At 38.7% G+C, this 9,889-nt stretch overlaps 1 long non-coding RNA gene across 1 annotated transcript; it reads right to left on the bottom strand.

Annotated features, from left to right (window-relative positions):
• Positions 1-8,798: 8,798 nt before the first annotated feature.
• On the bottom strand, positions 8,799-9,531 carry LOC114449350 (uncharacterized). Its single transcript, XR_003671983.1, has 3 exons — positions 9,431-9,531; positions 9,260-9,352; positions 8,799-8,855 (listed from the first exon to the last, which is right to left on the bottom strand). It is a non-coding gene; the product is annotated as an uncharacterized LOC114449350 (long non-coding RNA).
• Positions 9,532-9,889: the final 358 nt, after the last annotated feature.

Here is a 9,889-nt window from a genome sequence, read left to right as displayed (position 1 = left end):
GAGGACATTGGATGTTAGAGACATGTGGGAATTCACTAATTTTTCTAGAAATGTGTTGTTTTTTTTGTTTGTTTTTTTACTGTGACAGGCACTGGCTAGAATGATGTGAGGACATTCTAGAATGTTGTGAGATAGAGTTGGTTAACTAGAGAGCTGCAAATCCAACTACAGGTGCGTGAACAGTAAACTTGATAGCTCCTCAAAGTGCCTGAGGTACTACTACATGTTTACATGTATTTTAATTGATGTTACTTAATAAAAAGAAAAAAGTATCTTAAACAGATATCTGGATTTCCATTCCATACAGGCAGGCACTTCAGCTCACTTCCAGCCTACCAAAGTCATTGTGATTGTTAAAGTGTAAATGTCAGGTTCTGTTGACATATCAACACGGTGGAAGTTTTTTATTAAAGTGCTTTTCCACATGCTCAGGTTTCTGTACAGTACCCCTTTTACCAACAGAAACACACACACAAAATTGGTTTAAGTGTCTTTTCTATGAACATGTCATGTAGCCAACACAGTAATGTACACAACTGTCACACAATGCGGTCCTGCCCTCAATTTAAGAACATTTTCAGTCATAAAATAATTCAAATTAATACGTTGTATAAAAATGTACCTCTGTGCAGCTGTCAGGAACAGTGACAGAGACAAAACACCAGTGTCTAAACACATTTATTTCTGTTGGTGGACAGTTTAATATGGAAGTCTATAGGGATTAACTTCTTCTATGTCCTGAAAGTCACCATTTCAACCATCAATCTTATGACTGGTCAACAGCTTTAGAAGTGCCCTATAATGCGTACCCTGCTAGCGAGAGTGGTGGAGGATGGTTTCAGCAATTGGGCACTAAAATAAGAGAGCATTTAAAGTTTGACAGCAACAACGTGATTAGTTAGAAAAAAGCTCCAAGTAGAGAACTTGATTAAAATGAGCTGTAGAGTTAAAAGTGAGAAAGGGAGTAAATTGTAATGACACATAAAATTGTTCCTGATTGAACCTGCACTTAGCTCCATGATTGCTGCATGTTCTGTTAATAAGTTTGGGTTTAGGTGTTTTGTCCCCCAACTTTCACAATTTACCCCAGTCTCTGCCATTTCTTTGGTCTGATTAATATGCTATAGACACAAAAGTAAATGGACACCCAGCTAATATATGCATTTGCTGGCCTCTATTAAGCATATATAAAGTCTAATGAAGAGTGATGAGGTCAGGCATCAGGTGGCTTCAAGGTCAGGATAGAAGTTCCTTCACACCAGATTAGGAAGATAATTTAGTTTTTGTGTCATGTTGCATACATTACATTTGTTTTGGTATAATATGAATATTTGGTAAATTGATCAATCAACCAATAATTGAAACAATCACCACAGAGACAGTGGAGACCAAAACAGTGCAAAAAGAAATATGGTGTTAAATTTAATTCCAATTGCTATGAATCTGATGGGTGTATGTTGTGTTTACATATTGTCTTTTTGTACCGGTATTTCATTTTTAAAGGAAGTTTGTCATTTTAATGAAGAATAACCTCATGCTACTGGACATGACTCCTCTCACAGGTAAGCCACAATAATATGATCTAACATTACACAAATATCCTCTTTGTTTATTGCATATAGGTAACCAATATAGATTAATATGAAGGGGGGATTTAGTTATCTACTTTTGTTTTTTTTAATGTGCGTGTAGACCACGTGTATGTGTCCATGCATTTGTGTACATACTCATTACCTATCACTCGTGATGAGTGTACTCATTACTCATGTATTATTTGGATTAATTGAGAATGAAAAACTAAACTGCAGTATTATTATTATTACTGAGTTTAACTGCTCCCAGCCTGTAATGCCAGTTATCCAGCAGAGACTCATCTGAGGAGCTGCAGTGTGGGATAAACAAGGGTTCTTTGAAGTATGACTCATACAGTAACAGTCTAGTAGAGTAAGGAGTATGGAGCTGGAAATAACCATCATATATGCCACCTTTAAAAGGGGCTCTACAAGGAGGAACATAACAACAACAAATCACATATATATGCATGTAACTTTTATCTGAGCATTAATAACACAGATAACATATTTTTGTCATTTCTGATTTTTCACTGTGTCAGAGTCAAGGTGAGGATCAGGTTTGTACTCATATTGAAACACCAGCCGCCTTGTGGCATAGACTGCTCTGAGGAGACTGCAGCCTCCTCTTGTTTAAATAAATTGTAATTCTACAAAAATATGTTCTCTACTTTCTGGCACTAATATCCAGCTTATAGTCTTCAGACGCTGTCATTTATCTAAAAGCTGTGAAAGAGCCTGTCAGGAGGATTTATTAGTGCTTAAGGAGTGTATGAAACTCCCGGCAGAGACCAGGCATTACTCTGAGGCAAATAAAAACAGTTAAACAGTTGGAAGACCATTTTGTTTGTCCCTCGGAAATTGCCTAATCAATACCCGTCTATGTGCATCGAATCCATCTTCTCCTGTGCAGCTGCTGTGATGGAAAATAGATTTTGTTGATTGCTACGGCGTAACAGATCGCCTCAGACAGTGGGGATGACCTTCACTCTATCAAGCCTCGATCTCAGCTGTGACAATGGATAACGCCCGAGTTTGGCAGGACAGGGTCAATTCACCCCCGAGATCATTTTGATCTAGAAGGTAAATTACAGCCGCAGTATGATTGCTCCAATCAGAAGACGCCAGGCTACGGGGAAAGGATTGATGTATAGGATGTGAGACGTCTTTGGATTTATATTGAAAAAGGAAAATCTATTTCCCAGCCGACTTCATTTAAGAATGGATTAAGCACGTGGCACTCAGCCAATAAAAAGGTGGAGGACAAAGAGAATCCAGCACGTGGGGGGAGGGGGCCCACAAATTAGATATAACACAGAGGATGCTGACTTCTCTGTTTCCAAAGAAATGATTCCAGATTGTTTCATAAGGTGATGCTGCTGCAGCAGAGTGCACAACAAAGGCAGAGGTGTAGTGCTGTGCTTACCTAAAAATAGTACCATGTACATGTAGAGTCAGGTGTGGGTAATATATTCCTATAATTTTACTTGTAAATTTGAGTCGTGTGTATGAAGCGAGACAAACCAAAGCAGGTACTCATACTGGATGCATCACTTCTAAATGTAACAAAATGTAAACAAATACAGCAAACCTCCAAGATGACATATAAAGCTGATAAAAACAGGTGAAAAAAAGTGTAGTTCCTCTTAATGGCCACTGCTGGCACCAAAATGGTAGTCAGTATATACAGGTGCAGGCTGTGCAAAGATGCCCCTTAGACATGGAGCAGCATAACCAAGTGGCTGACATAGTGGGGCTGTGACCCCCAAACTGGGAAAGTAGCTCCAACAGATCCCAGAAACAACACTAGGGCTCTCAGTCCAGAAGAGCACAGTGCTAGGAACAGCTAAGATACTGTGAAGAACCCTCAAACTCCCAAGGACCCGAGATTGAGGAAGACACACACACCACCTGTAAGTGTGTAGCCACGTTGACCTATTGCACACAGTGAAGTCACTGAGTTGATTTTTTTCTAAAAGTCTGACAGTAGCTAGCATTATCTAACTAGAATTGACAGCTTTGACAGTGACTTCCAGGCAAAAAGTGATACAAGGGAGGTCATGTTTGTACTGCTACTGGATGTAGTGATACATTTTATGGAGTCAACAACCAGGGGATGCTTTGTCTCTTAAGTGACAAGTGGATCAGTGGCTAGCAGCTGTAAGCCATAATGGCTAATTATGAAATGGGCATAAGGTAGATGTGGTGGTTTTGAGGCACATTGTTGACTCGCTGTAGGATATTATTTCAGTTCAAATTCATTTTTAAGTCAATTGTGAAATTGTTTTAAATATATTTGTCAGGTTTACTAAGTGGTTTGGAATCAAAAGCAGGCACAGATTTCACGGTTAAGAAAATCCCTTCCTTTACAAGCAGGGTTTGGTACACAAAGACAGTCCAGCGGGACAAAGGCACAAAGAAAGAGACAGTTCGAGACGCTGTCCAGTCAAGGTTTGGTTCACAGTGAGGCAGTCAGACCAAGCAACAGTACAGCAGGGATAGAGCAGGTAGTCAGACACAGTAGAAATACACAAAATAAGGTACAAGAGGGGAGCGGGCAAAAGTTTGGTAATCCAAAGGACTAATATCAGCCGAAGCCAGGGAAGTCACTAGAAATAGAATTGCTGGAATGCTCGGAACTAAAGAGGATCTGGCCAGGCAGTGAGGAAAGACACAGACATTAACTACACGAGGGCAGGGAAGACAATCAGACACAGGTGAAACACATTAGGGCCGGGCAGGTAATCAGTGGGAGTAGGGACCACCCGGGGAGAGGGAGACATCTGAAACAAGAGGGGAGTTAGGGATAATCAAAATAAAGCAGACCCCTCACAGGACAGTTTCTGTTTTGTGTCTTTGTGTCATTGATCACATAGCAGTGCTTATCTGAAGGAAAAGACATCTTTTCTTTGATTCCTCTCATTTCTCTTTCCTAGCAGCTGTTCTGCATCTGATGAAAAAAAGGACACTCCACTTGGGTGACGGAAGGCTATTGTTAACACTGTGCTGCATGTGGATACACACTCTTCTCTGTCTGCTGACATCCAGCTGCTGCCATACTGCCTCTCTTAAATCTGTATAGTCTTTATTCACCCTTCAGTCTGGTTTAAATTTTCACCCCTTGAGCAAACACCAAGGTTAGATTATTAAAGAAACACATTCTCAGCAGGGAGAAACAGATACATGTAAGTGAGGAGGCACTTCAGCGTGATGGAGAGGGGTGTTATCCTGCAGCGGGGAGCCAGGGAGCTTGTTAGGAGATGAGCTGAAGACGTAGACTGAAGGAATTTGGGCCAATGAACAATTGGTGAACAACAAATGTAGGACACATACAAAGATGAGAGGGCCTGAGGGAAAGAAAGAAACAGATGCATTTGCAACTTATTACTCCGAAGGCATGTACTGAGCTTTTGTGTGTAAGATGAATGTTACATTAATATGTATCTACATCATCTAGAAGGGTTCTATATTAAATGGCATGCCCCCTTTAGCTGTTCCTCCCTTGTCTCTGTGATCAGTTTGTCTTTTTCTGTGGCTTTCAGTGGTCCTTTGTCTCTTTCTGTTGCACTTTCTGGACTTACATCTGTGGATTTCCCTGCCTCCAGTCCTCAGTAACCAGTCATCTTAGATATGGGACCTCTTTTGAACTCTGCATGGTCCAGAATTCAGTCCCAGAGCAGGGGGTAGTGTTTGGCAGTGAGCTTCTTTATAGTAGGGTTGCCTATCTATCAGTCCTGATAGATAGCTACAGCGATGGTCAACGCCTTTCCCGTTCTCAGCCCAGCAGCTATGCAAGGTAGGCACAGGTAAAGATGAGTGCTGTGGACAAATCTAAACTTCACTTGCAGTGATACCATGGTATCATTAAAATACATCACCACAGCCTCCCATGCACAATCCAGCCTTCAGAAAACTCCTGTATCTTCCAAAGAGTAAACAAATACTGTAAGGTGACATGTACGCCCACCATTATGAATTTTCAGCCCAAAGTGGCAGCATGACATTTCTACCCCGTAGGCGGATACAGTCTACACCATGTGCAACTAATTTCCACCTGGATGACTGGCAGACCTCCATCAAATGTATGTATTTACACTGGAGGTAGCTGAGCACAGAGATAAAAGCAAATGCAAAGCAAATGGTTGGTATATATATATATATATATATATATATACCAACCATTTCACTGGTTATATATATATATATATATATATATATATATATATATATATAAAATTCAATTCAATTTTACTTATATAGTCCCACAGCCTGAACCCCCTTAAGAGTAACAGCAGTGGCTGCCTTTAACAGGAAGTACCTTGAACAGGACCCGACTCATAAGGAGAACCTTCCTGCTGAATCGGCCGAGTAGAGGAGGAGAAGAAGAGGGAGACAGAGAGAATGAAGGAGAGAGAGAGGAACAAACATGCACAAACATCATACATTACAGAGAACAAACATGACAGGTTGTTGTCGATGTTGTCGATTATCATGAAAGAAAACACTACTTACTCCTGAACAGAGAGCAAGTTTCCTCTATCTTATGCATTGGGCACCTTAACATCCAGCAGATCATCATACAGGTTGTTTTTCAGCAATCCCCCACTGTACATGATCAGTTGGATTAAGGTCTGGACTTTGACCATTCCTGTTAGGGACCAAACAAAAAAGCAGGAAGACAAAGGTGTAAAAAAATCCATCCAATTAATTCCAAACTAGTCCACAAACAAAAAGCTGAAACAAAAAAAATTCAACTAAAGCCCAACACAAATGTATCATTATCAATAAGGAAAAAAAAAGCTTCATACAACAAAATCTAAATCTAAATCTAAAACAAAGCTTTATCTAAACAAACAATTATCCTAAACATCCCCTGTTGGAAGGGCTGCAGGGCTTAAAAGGCCATCATCCTCCACCAACTGGCCTTCTGACCCAACGTCCTGCCAACACAAAGAAAGGTCAGTCAAAATGAAATAAACCATAACAAACTAAAGCACCTGGCAGTCTGCTAACTAAAATGGTGAGCACCCCACATTAGAAAGAATATGTCAATGCAAAAAAATGTTATATTCAAACAAGTATTGTGTTAGTTAATACTAAAATAACTGGCATGAGGTGGCCGCAGCTGATGAGGCCGCCACAATTCCAAAACCTTGATTCTTTGATTTTTATGACCCAGTTTCAGGAAAAGGTTTAACTGCCATATTGATGGTCTCACATTACCCTGTAGAATACTCTGGTATACAGAAATAACTGCGCAGTGTCCAGGTCCACTGGCTGCAAAAACAAGCTTAAATGATCAGACCTCTACAATTATTCTCTCTGAACATCGTTCTGATCTTGGGGTATTTGCTGGGACGTCCACTCATGAGAAGATTGACAGCCGTCTCATCTGTCTTGAATGTTTCCACTTGACAATAAACACCAAATACTTTGAAATGGTTTCATAAGTCTTTCCAGATTGATGTGCCTCTGGGAGACAGTGAGTTAGCATGAAAACCATTTTGAACATTTTGAGGTGATCATAATTTGTTTATGCCGACAGTCCAAGAATTTGTAAATAACATTTTTCTATTCTGTCCACTTTATTTTGAGATCAGATCACGGAAAGATAACACCTCAAATGTTTCTTCCAGTCCATCATTACACAGCTAGTCTGAGAACAAACCTGAGGTGAGTCAGTAAGTTCATCTGTAAACTCTTTGCAGCAGGCAGTCTGCTTAATAATTTAACTTTTGGTCTTTGTTTCCTCCCCTATAAGATGATTTATTTATCGGAATGCTCAGGTTTCTTGACATGTGAATTATTTTTAGCTGTGCCAGATGTCTATACAGAACAACAACGTTAAGATTATAGAGATGATGGCCAACACTATAAATATTGCTCACTATTATGTGACTTCAAACTAAAGCAGCCTCTTCAGACTTACAATAGTAACAACTTGTTTTTTGGCTTTCAGTCACGTATCTGAGCCCATTGACAGACTCAGAAACAGGCTATTTGTGCTGTTCTGATGGACCATTGGGCTTTCATCTTCTCTGCTTGGCTTTGTATCGTTTGAGGTACATTTTATTTATTTTGCCCTTTTTTGTTCCTCTTCTTCCTTTTCTTTTGAAAGTCACGTTTCCTGTATTTTGCCTGTCTTACTTCCTCTTGTTTTCCCTCCACTGTGATTACTGCCCTGCCGTGATTGTGTTGTCACCTGTGTTTTGTTATCATGTACTGCTCTTTGTCATTGTCAGTTCATCTGTGTTCATTCCTGTGTTTCCTCTGGGTTTCATGTGTTTTTCATCCAGTTGCTTTCTGTTGAGTCTTTAGTTTGTACTGCACTGAAAGAAATGACTTGTAAGATTTACTTAAAAAAATTTCTGTAACAATTTGCTCGAATATTTTTTAAGTAAATTTTAATGCTGCAATAATAAGTAAAACTTACTTTGTAGATTTAAGTACAGTTTACTCAATACTGGTAAGTTTAGAACCTACTTTTGTGACTATATTAAGTAAATGTTACTTAAATGCATTTAAGTTGATATGTTATTTTTATTTAAAAAATTAAGTAAAGAGTATTATTTATTTAATTAATGTGATTAAAACATTAAGTAAATTTTACCTTTTAGTTATGAAAGAACTAAGTAGAATTTATTTCTTTCTCCCTATTTTATTAATTATTTACAACAAATTCTACTCACTGTAATTAAAAAATGATGCAGGAATTTGATAAATTAAATGACAAATCACAACACACAAACACGGCCAAATACCTTTTTTTTTTTTATTGGAACTTTTGTGTTGAACAATTTGATCTAAGCATCCATAATTGTAACAGTGGCCACAGTGGCATGACTTATATCAGTTTATAAAACATTTACCCACTGATTTAGACCGGTCATAGAAAAAGGACAATGGTACTGAAGGCTGCTGATGTTTCAGTTTCCTTGTAATAACATAAAGTTACCAAAAATAAGAAATTGTCACTGGTTTTGACCTCAGCATAAAATATGAAATGGTGTGTATGACATGAGACATATCTGATTGACAACAGTAACAATACATAAGTCTATTAGTACCTTGCTTTTAAAGACAGTTCTGCAAGACTTCAAATGTGTAGGGGAGTGGTTGAGCGTAGTCAAACTTAAGTGCTTAAATAAGTCCCAATGAGGAGCACACATGCCACTACACCCCTGCCTTCAAGAAGGATGGAGTCTTCCACTGGATCTCTGCTTCCGCTTCATGGTACATGAAGATCTTCAGGATGTGTTCCATGTCTTCCACCCAGCAGCCCACCTGCATACAATGTACAACACAAATTAAAATGCATACATTTAAAAATCGAACTTATTGTTCTTCAGACAGGAACCATCCATGCATCATTAAATAAAGATTAGATCACACTAAACAAAACAAAATTATTTTCCAATCAGCTGGCCCTATACAAATAGAACATCTTGATACACAACATCATTGGAGGGTGTGTGGAACAAGGATGCAGATCTCTTGCACATTACAAAAGATACGTGTGGAAAAATGTTAATACAGCTATTACAAAGATTTAGGGAAAAGTTGCAAACAACTGGACAGTGATGAGATTAGAAGATTTCTATTTACCCTAACTAAGATTGTACTTGCAAAATAAAACACCATTTGACAATAATGTCTGACAGTTTGGGAACATTAAACACTTTACTTACCAGGCAATCTTTAAAAAGTTCCTCTTCTTTTACACCAAGGTACAGTCTGAGGTCCCAGAGAGCAGAGTCATGTCTCATCTCAATCCTCTGGGGCTGTGAACAGATGTTTGTGTCAATATTAAACCATAATTTATTTGCCATGAACTGTCAAATATGAAGAGAAGAGCATACATTTGCAAAGACCAGTAAGACCACTGCAGACACCAGAAACCAGTCAGCCTGTCCTCCCAAGACCTCAGCTGTCCACTGCCTGGGCTTGTGTTAGAAAAGACATCACCCTGTGAATGAACAAACACCACATGTGTGTTTTAACAATATTACAAACACTTTATGTTGCATTAAGCCGATTTCCACCTACCTGAATGACAATGTTTTTACAAGAGGGTGCTATCCAGCTCTCTGTTGACACAAACAGATTACAGATTAAAGTAGTTCTGTCAATAGATTAAAAAAAATCAAATTAATTACAAGTTTAAAAATGAATTAATCATTTTTAATACTATTTATAAGACCAAACTTTTATTTCAAACAGTGCAAAAGGCTTAATACTGAAAACAATATGACTACAGCTATTGTTGCAAACGTGCCTTAACGTACATGTAGAACAGCTAAACAGTAACAGACCCAGGG

This window comes from Parambassis ranga, chromosome 17 (assembly GCF_900634625.1).
Source record: "Parambassis ranga chromosome 17, fParRan2.1, whole genome shotgun sequence".
Classification (NCBI taxonomy): domain Eukaryota; kingdom Metazoa; phylum Chordata; class Actinopteri; family Ambassidae; genus Parambassis; species Parambassis ranga.
This window is presented reverse-complemented; position numbering and strand designations above follow the sequence as displayed.